This window comes from Agelaius phoeniceus, chromosome 4, assembly GCF_051311805.1.
Source record: "Agelaius phoeniceus isolate bAgePho1 chromosome 4, bAgePho1.hap1, whole genome shotgun sequence".
Taxonomy (NCBI): domain Eukaryota; kingdom Metazoa; phylum Chordata; class Aves; order Passeriformes; family Icteridae; genus Agelaius; species Agelaius phoeniceus.
In genome coordinates, this window is record NC_135268.1 from 17,198,843 (window position 1) to 17,214,073 (window position 15,231).

The window sequence follows — 15,231 nt, forward strand, 5'->3', positions numbered from 1 at the left end:
CCTTCTTTGTTCCATTCCTGTTTACTCCTATCTTCACTTTCTTGCCTGTCCCAACCCAGGTGCTCCAGTTCTTCGAGTGAAACTCTGCCCACCTTCTTTTCTCCCTGCCCCAAGTCTTTGCATGAAAAAATATATAGCAGAGTATGTGCAGGCTTCATCCAGGCAGTCCTGCTGCCCATGTTCAGCAGGAGCCCCCAGCACCTCCAGCTGGTTCTCTGCACTCCTCAGAGCCTCATCAAAGCACTGCCTCCGGGCCCTTCCCTTCATTTCCCTAATACCAGCCCCTTCTGCTTGCTAAGGCACCTCCTGAGACAACCACCTCTTGCCCTGCAGCCTTGCCCTTCAGAGCTGCCTTCCTCAGCGGCCGTGCCCAAACCGGTGAGCCTGGGCTGGGGCAGCACAGGAAGAACCACTGGGCTGCCGTGGCAGCAGCGCTGCTCACCCTGGGCCAGCAGAGGGAACGGCACAGAGGAGGAGAAGGAGAAAGTGGTTTGGATGCTCTTGAAAGCAAAGGCTTTTTCTGTGAGCCACATTATTCCCCAGTTTCAATTTACTGTGCTAACTGCTGCCATACCTTCTCCAGTCACGCCTTTCCCTCTTCTCTCTTCCCTCTCCTCTCCCAGGATATGCATATTATTTTCTCTCCCCCTGTAAAGCTTCTTCAAATATTAGGCAGACCTCCCTGGAGAGGTGATACCCTGCCCAAAAGAAGTGCAAGACTGAAATACACATAATACCAGTGTCCTGCTGGGAGTATGCATTGGTGCCCTTAGCCAGACAGTGGCCTGGCCCTTATATCTATGAGATTGGTATCACTTTGTCATAATAATTTCCCTTTCATTAGCAGAAGAATATCCTTTTAAAAAGGTCCCAGTCAGAATCAGAAAAATTAAATAGGAATATTACTTTCAGTTACTAAAGAGTTTTCACTAAGCCAGCAAAATAATAATTCTGTGCTGGGTTAAGTGAAATGGAAATCACCCACCTGGAAAAGGCAATTGCTTCTGAAAACTCAAAAGAAACACTGCTTTTAACAAAAAATGCCCTCTACAGAACACATCTTTGTTACAAACACACTAAATTTACAGGAGTCAGACTCCTAGATTTCTTCATGGGTTGGAGGAGAGATGCTACCACAAGATTTGAAACCATAAAGGTGAATGCCAGGAAATGTATCAGTAATTAATCTTCCTTCCTTTCCTCCCAGGTTACAATCTCCTCTAGTTCTTCTGTGCCAGCTATCTTTGTGATGCTCCTAACAAACTTCTCCCTTGGTTGCATTTCTGTGTCCCTGCAGAACATTAACAAAATGTCACGCTTTTCCTGAGAACACTGTTAACAGTTAATTACTCATGATATGATAACTGCTAACAGAGTGAAGTGTTTGCTTTACTGGGCTCTACAAAGATACATTTTAAATGCTTTTGGATAATCTAGTCGCAAAGAGAAGTTTGTTGTTTGTCGGGGGCTTTTTCCAATCAATGCTAGAGTTTGGATGCTGTGGAATGCAATTAGGCAGATCGGTTTAGCCTGGTGAACAAGGAAAACTTGAACAGACTATACCCATTTCCCCAAGAAATCTATTTTTAAGGCAAAGAACTATGGAATGTTATTTCTTGTTAGAAATAATGGATATTAAATAAAAAAATTTAAGTCAAAATGAATCGTATATGCCCCTATTTTTCCAGCCCTATGACAATATTTTTCACCCGTAACTGCCACTTGCATTGCTAGAAATCACAGAATTTTTTTGCATCTTGCAGAAAGTTACCCTCATAGGGCAACACTTCACAACTCTTACTCTGCAAGCCACCAATCCCATTCTACAAGACAGCAGTCACATTGATATCAAAAGTGTAAGACAAGCTTGGCTCTCCATTAACCACAAAAAACCCCACAGGAAAATTGTCAACTCCTTACTGTTCTAGCTCAGAATATATTCCCAAGTCTCAGTCCACTGACATTCAAAAATGTTTGCAGTATATAATGATATTGCCTGTAATACTGGTGAGATAAATTTTAATCCTTTTTTAACATAAGGAACATTCTTATAATGACCAAAACTCACACACAGCCTCATCAGAGGTTATTTCTGAGGTGAGATGTTATAAATGCAGCAACTGAAGTGGAAAGACCAAATGATTTGCCCACAATTATTCATTAAATCAGTTGCAGAGTTGGTGTTAGAAAATAAGGTCTTCCTGGGTCCCAAAAACATGTCCTAATTACAAATCATGATGACCTGTCCATGTTTGTCATGTATGAATGATATAACCATGCAGATGTAGGAAGTGACTTTACCCTGACTGCAAAAGAAATGGAAGTAAACGTTTCCCTGGGGAGTTTTCAAATCACAGAAGTTTCCTGGTAAAGCTATTAATCCCTTATAGTTAAGAAAAAAAAAAAAGAAAAAAAAAAGAAAAAAAAAGAAAAAAAAAGAAAAGAAACTTTATTTCCAATGCAACAGAAATACAGTTAACACGAACATCATTCTGGTGGCCAGGCTATAAACTGATGCAATGAAACCAGATCAGATTTATTTCCTTTCTGCGTTTTAATTTTTTTTAAAATATAAATCTGCCAGGTATTTTGTTCCCTCTCTAAAAGAGTTCTGATCTTTTCAGATTCTTATTCAAAAATCTCTCCATAATAACCTCTTGAATTCCATCTTTGCAATATTATAAACCAAGGCTGCAGGAAGAGGTAATGTCTTTTATTAGAACAAGTGTTAGGGATGGGAAAATCATCCAAGATTTCACATATAAAAGACAGGACGTCTTTTTGATGTAGACAATATTATAATTGAGCAAAGGCTCCCAGGTGAGTATCAATGAGTTAAAGAAGGAATTAAAATACGTTTGTTTATTGAGAAGCCTCGAATTACGTTTTATTTTAGAAAGTTTGTATGTAAGCAAGCTTTCACAAAAGCATTAAGTAGTGTGAACTTTACCAACACTTTTTGTTAAACGCTTAATCCACACCCACATCAAAACAAAGACAGACGGCTGAGCTCTTTACATATGAGAAGGTGGCTTTTCACACATAGCCTTAACAGTAAACCTTTTGCCTTTTTTCACAGAAATACAAAGCTCCGAGATAATAAAGTTGTCTTAATTTACATTTCTCCCAAGAAGTGGAAATTACAAAACTACAGACAACAAACATTGGCTAATCAGTCTAGGGAAAAAGGTCCAAAGGGAAAACTCAGAAATGGGTTTGTTCAAAAGTTACAATAGGCAGCAAGGACGTTGAGCTTTTGTTTTGCTAATCTACCTAATGTTCTATTGAAAAAAAAGAAATCCTTGAATGAATTATTCCGACTTTGTTCTAGTGTGAATTGAGTGGCAGCTTCTTAAAACAATTCCAATACTTAGTTTGTATTTAAACAATTCTTCCTGAAGACCTTTTTTCAAACAGGTCTCTATATGGGAAAAACAACTGTTGATTTTGTAGTCATCATGTGAGTAACTTTAATAAAAGTCAGCAGGGCCTTGCCTAGTGTGAGATTTTTTTTGAACGTGTAACCCTTAATCAGGATTGCTGTCAGCTGTAGTGCCTGAGGAAGCTGTCATACAGACAATATTCAAATGGAGCCGTGTTTTTCCCACAGCGCTGTTGGAAGGAAACCCTTTTTTGTCAGCAAAGCCTGAGATACATCGGGATCCTGAACTGGAAACAGAATGCAGAAGGGTGTCCCAGCCCGACAAACACTTTCCAAGTGCACTGTGTCCCCAGAGCTGGAGCTGCACACCACCAGCAATTTTGAAATATCTTTCCCAAATATAGGTTAGAAGCACTAAGAATTTGTGGGAAAGTTTTCCTTCGGAGTAGACCACGGCTTAATGTTTATTCATATGCTGTAGTAAGCAAATGAGAAACTAAGCACTTTGTAAATGCTGCATCATTTTGACTGCTTGATCCACTCCACTGACAGAACAGTTTGGCATAATTGCTGGCATACATAATATTTTCAAATGACAATTCTCCAAACAAGTCAGGGCCTGAGCTAACAGCAGTGAAAGGTGAGGTGATGCTGCCTACATGTTGAGCTGAATTCTAGACTATTAAATGCCGCAGACAATTAAGATTTATAGTTGATGTTGTCCACAACATAAATGCATTCCTCTGCCTTCAGAACTTTCAGTTCCACAGCAGGTACTGGTATCTGTCTTCAGCTGTAGTTTTACATGTGAAGGCTAATTTCTCTGCTCTACCCTTTCCCTGATATTGACCACAACTGTTTTGAAACAAGCTCCAAATGCTTTCAGTGCAGCCTCTGCCAGCAGTTTTGATTTTACATTGGTAGTACCACTCATGTTATTGCTTCTGAGTCACACCAGGAGTGGAGCAGCTTCAGCTCCGGGCTGTTGTGTATCTTCTCTTGTAAATCAGGCAGGATTACATACAGGGTTGCTTTCCTAATGAGAAAAACACTTCCTCAAGAGTGACTGGCAGAAAACAATGGACAGCACTTTAAAGAAATTCAAGAGACAACCGATTGTGGCCAATAAAGAAGGTCCAGGGCTTTCAGCAATCTTTCAGTACTATACTGATGCTAGGACACTGTCATGGGATTAGTATGGACATTTTCAATCATAGCCTATTTTGTTTTGGCATCAGTGTTTGGCTATCAAATTCCCAACATTTAGCTGCCACTACAATTAAAGAGCATCTTTTGTAGAAGCAGCCAGACTAGCAAAGATACAGTGACAGCAACAATACTGATGGTAAGAGGGACCCACAGAGCAGAATGCTGGTCAATTCACCTGTAATGCCTGCAGGTACTCTGGCTCAGAAAAAAAAAAACAAGTACAGCTGAGTGTTAGCATGTCAGCTATGAGCAGCCTGTAGCTGCATGAGCAGCAGCGTGGAGCTGGTCAGAGTCCCTGCAGGGATGAGTTGCACAGACACCAGAGAAAGATATCTGTCTGTAAAAAGGAGCCTGCACAGCACAAATGATGAGCTGTTCCTAATGTGTCTGCTTATACCTGCTTTCAGAATAAAAGCTTGGTACTGAAAGTATTTTCCCTATCGCCAGAAAGAAGCACTTTTCATTTTTGCCCTAAATCTTCTGAAGGTGTAAGGCCTACAGAATTTCCAATACATAAAACAGGTTCTGAAACCTTAACTTTTTTCCATAGTAGGAGAAGATCCAGCTTTCCTATCCTGTAATGCTCTTTGGAACAAGAAAACCTTGTAAGCAGTGATACCATAACACCACAATGCAACACATAATGCAATTTTAGGTCCTTTGAATGTTTGACCTATATTACATAGGCCAGCCAGGTAGTTCCTATCAGTGCTCTCTGCTCCACCTGGTAAAACTACGCCTTGTGTTATACCCAGATTATCCTTCCTGATACCTATTAGGGAGTTTGCCACAGCCTCTTGCTCTGGTTGACAGCATCACAGATTGTCTTCCCAGAAAACTCTGTGGCATACAGGTATGTTTTTCTCTCCAGATCTAAGTTTCTGACAGAGAACCACAAATAACCTATTAAATCTCAGAAAAATCTGTGACCAGTCTTCCACCTGAGTGATTTTTTTTTTTTAATCAGGCTATATTTTCAAGACATTCCTCATAAGTAAAAAGACCAGAATTATTTTAAAATCTCTTTTATCTTCCAGGCCTCACAAACTGGAGAGGATAGGCAGTCACAGGCTTTGGCAATCTACAGAGTGCTAGCCTTTACTTGCAGCTGATACTTTATCTTCTTACTTTGACTACCAGCAAAGGTAATAGCTGTGATGCTAGTCGTAATGATTTTGCTGTCAGATGGAAAAAGCTTCCACAGCAGCACATCCAGTTTGAAGAACAATATGATCTAATCAATAATACATGAAAAAGATACCTATATGGCTAAAAAAAGACTAGGATTGACAACTTTCTAGAGATGTCTTCCAGACTGTATTTTTTCTTGCCCAAATTACAAATTAAAGTCATGCTATGCAGATATTTCTCTTAAATACACAGCCACTGACAGTGACACCTTGAAAAGCACTACCAGCACCCCTATACAGAGCTCAAGAGCATGCACACACCCTCTTTGTTTACTGCACACCCACTGTGACTCCTAGGATTTAAGTACAAGGGAGGAATCAATGGGATGCACATGGAGCAGGGGTACTCCAGATGAGCAGCAGCTTGCTGGAATGCTGACACCTCCCACCTCAGAAATAATACATCTCTCCCCTCCCTGGGGTTACTAAGCTAAAGGCACAGTCTGGGAATGGGAGCTCTTTGTTTAAACACAGTGATGGAATTGTGGTTTCAGGCTGAGCCACCCTCCTCTGGTAAGCTGCAATTATTTTGTGACAAGTCCCATTTTGGAGAAGGTAAAGGACAGGGCTGCTGCATTAATACATACAAGATTTCCCCTTTATCATTAGGAGTTTTGGAAAGCTGAAAGGTTACTGAAATTCTTAAGAATAACTAATAAAATTTCTCTTTATTTTTTGTACTAATGGAAACAAAATCATTATGATCCCAATGCCTCCCTGCCCATCTTTCTGTCAACCTGAATACCTTTCACATCCATGTGGCTGGATTTGATAAAGCACAGATATCTCAAGGCAATCAGATTCCTACAAAGTTTTATGCAGAAAGGGAATGCACAAAGGGCAAACACTCTGAAAATATTTCTCTGTGTATGCCTATCAGCTATTTTATGCTTCTGCCTATCAGGGAAAGGCAGAAGCATAAAATTATTAAACATCTGGGAATCTACAGAGTCCTCCTTTACAGATATTGTCCTGAGACTATGAGAAAAACAAAACTCAGTCAGACCTTGCACATTCTTGGACATTCTGTCAAACAACAAGATGCAAACCGAGTGGAAAACTGAATAGATCTCTAGACCAGCCCATCTCATTCCAACACTTGGCCTAGATGACAGAGTCCTTGTTTTCCTGGGTTTTGACCTTGAACAGTCCGGTTTATCTCACTGGGTTCCGTTTGGCCTTGGCACACCAGCTGTCTGAAAGAATTTCCAAATCCAGCCCGCAATGACTCTGTTTGTCCTGGCACATCAGACCTTGACCTGACAGCTGAATGGGGCAACAGGGGTGAACTGTTTAGCATGCTCTAGTACACTGATGCAAGGTCACCTGAATTTCCAGCTCCTTTAGAATATGATGGCACACAAGCTCAGACAATTAACAAGCAGCTAGTACTGTCGGTGGGCTTATTGTCTTTATCCTAAGCGTTTCTGACTGCCCACTGCTGCTCCAAAATGGAAGTTAGGCTGCACAGATTCATGTGTCTTCATGTGAGCAGTTCTCATGTTCAGGTATTCTAACTGTGTTCTAAATTACTTCCTAGCTCTTCCTCAACCTCTAGTTTTAGCAACACTGTCCAGAGTCTGTGTCATAAGCTGTGGCCAGCTTTGGGTCCCCCAACATTAGAAGGCCATGAACGTCTTGGAGTGAGTCCACAGGAAGGTGAGGAAGATTATCAGAGGGCTGGAGCACCTCTCCTGTGAAGACAGGTTGAGAGCTGGGGCTGTTCAGCATGGAGAAGGCTCCAGGGTGATCTCATTGCAGCCTTCCAGTATCCAAAAAGGGGCTTATGAAACAGATGGAGTGCAACTTTTACATGATAGTGATCAGACAGAGAAAAGGTTTTACACTAGAAGAGCAGAGATTTAGATTGGATGTAGGAGGAAATTCCTTACTCAGAGGGTGCTGTGTCCCTGGAACTGGTGGCAACCAGAGAATTGTGGATGCCCCATCCCTGGAAGTGTTCAGGTGTCGGATGGGGGCCCTGAGAAACCAAATCTAATGGGTGGCCTCCTTGCCCATGACTGGGGTGGGTGGAACTGGAAAATCTTCAAGTCCCTTCTCCCCAAACCATTCTACCCATGATTGATAGGTGCTTCATAAAAAATACTGTCACTGTATGTGAGGGTGGCAGTGAGGAGAGAAGCACCTTTCCAGAATGTCACTGCTTAAATGATCCAGGCTTTGAGCTAATATTTGTTGCTAGCATAAAGAGATAGGGACTTTCCATTAATATATTTCTTCCTTTTAAAATTTACTTTATGCAAGCAAGCAGAAGCTTTTAATCAGGCAAGGCAATAAAACATGGGCAAAGCATGGACAACACTGCAGGACTGCACAGGAAAAGCAAATAGTGCAGCTATTCTGGAATGGTGGTGTCAGCCTGGAATGACTCCCTACTGTGACATTTTTATTCCACAAAATCATTGATTTATTTTGGATGACAGTTCACATATGCACAATTATTCTGAAGAGCTATTCTGGCCAATGAAGCAGGATTTTCAGAGCCATAGGCAGTTTTATTGCTGTCCAGGTCACTTCAAAATCTGTGGGAAAATCATGGTTTCAGCCTCTCAAATTCCAACACAAGCCACAGCAGTGTAAAGTATTTTCGTTTATGTTAGCAGAATTTTATTTCAAATTCTTTAAAAACATAAAAGCTGTTCTAAAAACCTATTGGTTTTAAATGCAGATTAAAACCAAGAGAACATAAGATGGAAAACATTCACAAATTTTTCTCTTCATATTTTAACCAGCTAAAGAATTAATAAAATTTTTATAAACTTCCATTAAAGTTTTATACTGAAAATAAAAGTGATTGTGTTTGTGGATGTATGAAAGGGTACAGATTTTCAAGATCACCTAATTTTTCTGACAGTTTTTTTCAGCAGGTCCCTGAATAGGCGTAGAACCTTGAACAATTTTCAGCTGCTGAGCCACAAAAATGCTGGAACTTGTGGAATTCAAGATGTCTCTGGGTGGTTTCCAGAGGGTCATGGAGAGATAAGGAATTAAAACCAGCAAATGAAAGTTTGCTGGGCAGATAGCTGCAGTGCCATAAGGAATGTTTTGTGAATCTGCAAACAGGGAGGCTGATCTAGACTGTTATCAACAATTAAAAAGGAACCATCTGTGCTTGTACAAGGTCCATGTACAGAAATATCTGGAGAAGTTTGCAAAGTCATTGTTGTGTGTTGGCCTTGAATCCTATCAGTATCAATTAAAATATCAATATTGTTAGAGAGCTTATCACTACTGCAGTTATCAGTTTTAGTCGGGACATAACCAAATTTTTTACTGCTTATTCAGGAAAGGGAACATTTTGGACTTTAACTTACAGGGTTTATTCTTTATAAGTTCTAACACCATATGGACAATGTGTTTTAAAAGCCACATGATTAAGTTAAGGGTTTAAGAGATAAAACAAACAGAAAAATACCTGTCATAAAAACTTATATGTTCAAGTTCTGGTATAAATGCATCTGTGGCCTCTGAGAAGAACATATATATATACATATATACATATATATATATATATACACATACATACATACATATATATATATATATATATATATATATATATATATATATATGTGTGTGTGTGTGTTCTTCTCAGAGGCCACAGATGCATTTATACCAGAATTTCTGTGACTATCAAACAAGTTTCATGTCTTTCACAAATATTTGCATTCACTGGTTTTGAAAAAATGAAATAAAGAGAAAAGGTAGTAGCAGATGCCAATGTCACAGCTAGGAATGAACTCCTTTGTACTTGGGAACATTTTCAAAGGTGCTAAGCTTTAACTTTAAAACACTAGAATGGTTATATTGTTTCCATTACCTGTGGCACATAACCAAACCTCAGCAGTAAGGTTAAACCTGTGATTGATAGACAACCAGGCATTCCAATATTTTTAGATGCACAAATGAAATAAAAATAATCTCAAAAATCTCTTACAAACAAGCAAAAAAAAAAAAAAAAAAAGGAAAATAAAACAACCCAAAACACCCCACAATCCCCCAAAACAACAATAACAACAAAAAGAGCTATCAGGAGTGTGGAAGTGGATTTTGCACAGGATTAACTGCTTAGAAAGGCTCAGAGTGAAAAGCATATTAATCCTAATGTAGCTAAGAACTCTGTCTCCTATTGAGCAAATAATTTAAAAAACCTGTCTGAGATCAACTGGAGCTAATGACCTTAGATTTAAAATGCTTAAATTTATACTCAGATTCATATTGTTTTCTGAACTGGCATCATTGATAGCAAGGGAATTTGTTTAAAAGGGAGAGAAATAAACCCTATAATCTTTATGGATGCAAATCCTGTCTGCAGCCTTTCACTTGAGCTGGATAAAGTGCAGAATAACCCAAACCTTATTTAATTGAAAGTGAGCAGTGGTATCAGAAACACACATCTAGAGACAGAAATAGCTGTCAAGTCATTTAGCTGTGTCATGCAGAACTCCTATCCATACATTTTTTTTTTTTCATATTGATAAATATTTTTTGAAACTGCTTGTTTGGAGGATAAGGGGAGACCTTGGCCCTTCTGATTCTAAACAATTTAGAAAGTCACTAGACTTTGTTTCCAGTTTCATGCAGCCATAGGAATAGCAATTGCTAATAATCTATTCTACTAAAATCTTTCTTGCAGCCACTTTGTGGTATTTCAGTCTATACAGGACTTAGATACTGTTTAAAGAAAATTTGTAGGTATTCTGGTTTAAAGAAAATAGCTACCATATACCATATCTGTATTTCTGGTTGTTTCCAGACTTGTCAATTTAGCTCTCTCCTCAGTGTAGTTCTTTTTCTAATAAACACTTCAGATCTTTATTTTATGGCAAATATTTTGCTATTCTTTAGCAATTATGTAAAAATTAACATTTAGAAAGGATACTGATAACTGGGAAGCATACCTAAGGACCTATGTACTACCGCCTCAAGATACCTTACGCTGAGCATTGGCTCTAAATGTCAAAAATTACATTACCAGTGTTAGTATTTTTACTAACACTGGTAATGTAATTACCAGACTAATTACTAATGTAATTACTAACTAAGATTTGTTATACATTGATTATCTGAGTAGAGTGGAAGCTACTGAAAGAAGAGTTAGAAAGAAATGTTATTGCATCTTGTGTAACTCATCAGCTTCCACTTATCCCTGCATCTCTTGACATGCAGAGCCCTGGAAAAGACAGTCCCTGTGAAGAAAACTGAGAACATATGTACATGGCACAGAGAGAGCAGATAAACTGAAGAATGATATAGTACTGTATTCAGATGGGAAAAAAACCCCAAGACATTGTAGCACCTAGGCAAAGGAAGTTTTACAACCACAGATAACATACACCCACATCTGTGATACATCTAAACATTTGTTGCAGTTGCAGCAAACATTATGTTTGCAAGATAGAGAAGCTCCATGGAAAATTCAGTTTCTAAGCAATGTAGGCTAAGTACAAAAAACAAAAATGGAAATGGTATTGCTAGCCAGAATGTGTGGGGCTTGTGGTCTCTCTAAGACTTGACACAGCAGCAGTGGTGTTAAGCAGGGGGCTGTGATGCTCCCCATCACATGTAGGTTCCACTCACACGGTCACCAAAGTGACCTGCTCTGAGCTCTGGTTCTCCAGTGACACCAGCCAGGGTCTGGGTACCTAACACAGGCATCCTGATGGGAAAACCACCTCTGCTTTCTAGGTGTTGCAAAGGCTGAGCTAGGCCTTCATGGCTAGGTAGACATCCTTTAGTACACAACAGACTGTTTGGCATCAGTTATAAGAAAGGAAGTGTATGGATGCATCTTTTCTGAGTGACTTGTATATATGAAAAATTCTGGTTTAACCCAAGTGCTCCTTCTGTTATGAATTCCAGTTGTTTGTCTCACTCACTAAAGTAAGCTCTTATTTTCTCCTGTTAGCCAAGACTGATTTGCAAGATACTTGCTTTATCACAGAATTATTGAAAATGCAAGATGTATGTTCATAGTCTTTTTTCAGAGTAGCAGCTGACAATAAGGAGTCAGAGAATTTCAGAATCTATTAGGTTGGAAAAGACCTCTGAGATCATCGAGTTCAACCTTTGAATACCACCATGTCAACCAGACTATGGCACCATTCTTAAACAGCTCCAGGGATGGTGATTGCACCATGTCCCTGGACAGTTTATTCCAATGTTTAATCACCTTTTCTGTGAAGGAATTCCTCCTGGTGTCCAACCTGAATCTCCCCTGGTGCAGCTTGAGACTATGTCCTCTCATCCTGAATGAAGTAACCCACACAGGTATATTTAGTTTACCAGGTGTGTTACAAGCAACAATAATATACTTGCCAGTCAGCTCAAATATTGTCATTTTCCCAAAGGATAACCTACTCCAAGCATATGAATAAACTTCATGTTCAAATCTCAGTAATTATCACACAAGAGCTATGATGTAGTCACCATCACAGAAACAAGAAGAGAAAGCAAGGATATTGTCTATTTTGTTAAGGACACCTGGAAGGTCTGTTATAAATAAAAAATCAAAAAGCAAATTTTGAAGAAAAAGATTGGACTGATATCCTTGAGGGGGCCATATTTAGTAAGCAGCACTACCACAACCTCCTTTATCCTAACCAGCAGGCCTCAATTATAAAGATGAAAGCACTTTGCACTTTCCTAGACTCCAGCTACATCTCTCCTCTAACATAGTCTGTCTCCTGATGCGAGAAAATAAATTACCTTGTGCTCATGTGCTCAAGTGTCTGTTGACACTTCCTTAAAAGTTAAGCTTCAAGAGACACTTTAAAGAGATAAGAGATTGCTAAAGAGATACTTACTGGGCTTCCCTCACAGCAGCAGCTCTGTCCTTCCACCCAAAACTATAAAAAGTGCTGAGACTCGTGTCCTGACCACTGCTCTGAAAGTGAGGCCAATAAATAGCCCCTGGGATTGGGTTCCTGATGAGGTAAACTGCTGACACACAGCAGCCCTCCCTCCCTCCCTCCCTCCTCACACTGCAGGGACGCACACAGACGGTGAGGCAAAGTGCTTCCAAATAGCAGCCTTGTGCTCACCGACTCTCTGCTTTTCAGAATCTATTTGCCCTCAAGAATAAGTATTTTTTTAAATACTTGCAGCTTTTTTACTTGTAGGAGAGCATCAAGAAAGCCTGTCTGCAATTCACTGTGAGGACAGAGGGGAAGAGAATTTGATTTTTCATAGCAGATTATTTATCACCAGTTATCGCACACACTTTATGTGCCGGCAGGTATCAGGCTGGAAACAAATTAGTCTTATTTTATCTCAAACAGACCTCAAACTCAGTTCCTGAACAATATGGCCCCAGTGATGTAGCTGCTGAGTAGAAGATCATGATTTGGACTGTGCTTATTAGATTTTTATATACAAGCAATTCAGGACAATAGGAGCAAAAACCTGCTTTCTGTAGAGCTACTTGGTATTAGCTGCATCTATGCTTACAGCAGAGAAATTTGGCAGAGCAGTAAAAGCATATCAGTGTACATTATTCATGCACATTTATCTGTCAGCAGATACAGTCAAAATCCTCTCGATAACCACTTTCAATATTGATTAAAATAGTGTGCATATTTTACCATAACTGGAGACAGTATTTTATGCATTCAATAAGCAACACTTGATAACTGACCAGTGATATAGACGAGTTTATTTAAAAGACAGAGCAAAATTTTAGCTTCCTTGAAGTTCCTTTATGAGCATCATAGGAATTTTACTTCTAAACTGCCAAGGTGCTGCAGCTCTATATTGACAAGTCTTGTAATTCAAATTCACTAGACTTTATTTATTTGGTGTGCTAAAGGAGACTAATGGTTAAAGCACTCATGTCTCATTGTGGCTGAGGGAAAGCATCAGAGCTCGGTACTTCACAGATTTCTGGGAAGCTAATAAGATGTGTGGCTGAGGCTGCAAGCCAAGAAGTGGGCAAATGGCAGCAGAAAATCATTTCAAGTTACTTCAGGATCTTTGCTGAGTCATATCAGTTTCAGTGTCTGTGTGAGCAAGTCTGTGTGGATTCCACATCACACTAAAACTACCAGAAGGGATTTTTTGCCTGCCTTTAATATTTTTATAGATAATTTACAACATCTGCCTGAAAAAACACCACAACAGATTGAAAAATGCAGACTCAGATGGTGTGTTTGAATATCTCATGTAGCCATGATTTGACAGATCCAAATCCAATTCCCTTGTACCATTACTGAAAAGCATTACTGAAAATCATAATTTTTGAAGTCTCTATGGTAGATGGTGAAATTATCATCAATACAGACAGAACCACTGTAGCATAAAATTTCTGCTACTTCCTTTCCATTTTTTGATGTAGCAGCTGATGAGTCTGTCATTCTTATCCATGCCTCACTTCTTTTAGGCCCAGAGAGTGGCTCAAGGCACTTCTCTTCTACAAGGTGGATGGCTGGAGTACAAACTGATTTATTTATCAGATGAAGCACTGAGAGCCACTTTCACACAGAGAAATGAGCTCTGGATCCTATTTTTCTTCCCTGCTCTCTTCACTGCTTTATGAAAGGAAAAGAGACCATGCCTACCAAACAGTAAATTATAATAACCATGCTCAGCTCAACATGGATTTGGTTGATAGATTTGGTCAAAAGGTCAAACTACTCCCATGGAGAACAAAGGTGGCAGCTCTGTACCACCTGTGACAGAAACAGACACAATTCTCACCTTAGCTTTGCCTGCTTCCCATGGGCCAGCATTGCCCCAGACTTATCTCTAGGTAGCTCTCACCTGTACTCTCCTTAACCAGACAAACGTTTCCATGGTGTGAAATGGACAGGGATAGACTTGGCTTCACTGGCACATCAAAGCAGACCTGCAACCCACCTTTTTTGCTGCAACACTTTCAATACATTTCAGTTTATGCAGCTAATGGATGGACAGAACCAGCTCTGTCATTGATATGACAGAGGTGTGTTATGTGGTCATTTACAATATCAATTCTGTAGGGCTTTTTATTTTACTGTGAGTTTTTCTTTTTAAAAACTGGTATATTGAAAATTTATGCTTGGAATATAAACCACTTTATGAGATCATAATTTTAAGAGAGCCCCAAATAAAGTTTTGCCAATGGAAAAGAGTAAGTCTATCAGGGAGAAATAAACATATTTACATGTTCACTGCTACCATTTCTATTGTCAGAGAGCTTCCTATATCCCTTGATCATAAAGACATAGAACAATATAGCCCAGGAGTTAGTGGCAAAAAGATTTACTATGTCATCCTACTTACTACAACAGTGTGCTTTGTTCAGTCTAGAGGCTTCTTCCATTTCACTCAGAATATCTTGTGAACGACAATAACTCAAGAAAAAATACTAGACTGTATGCTGCAGTTTATCCCATCTGTTTCTAATTTAATCATACTAATTAGCTGAGCTATCATAAATACATTCTCCTTCTG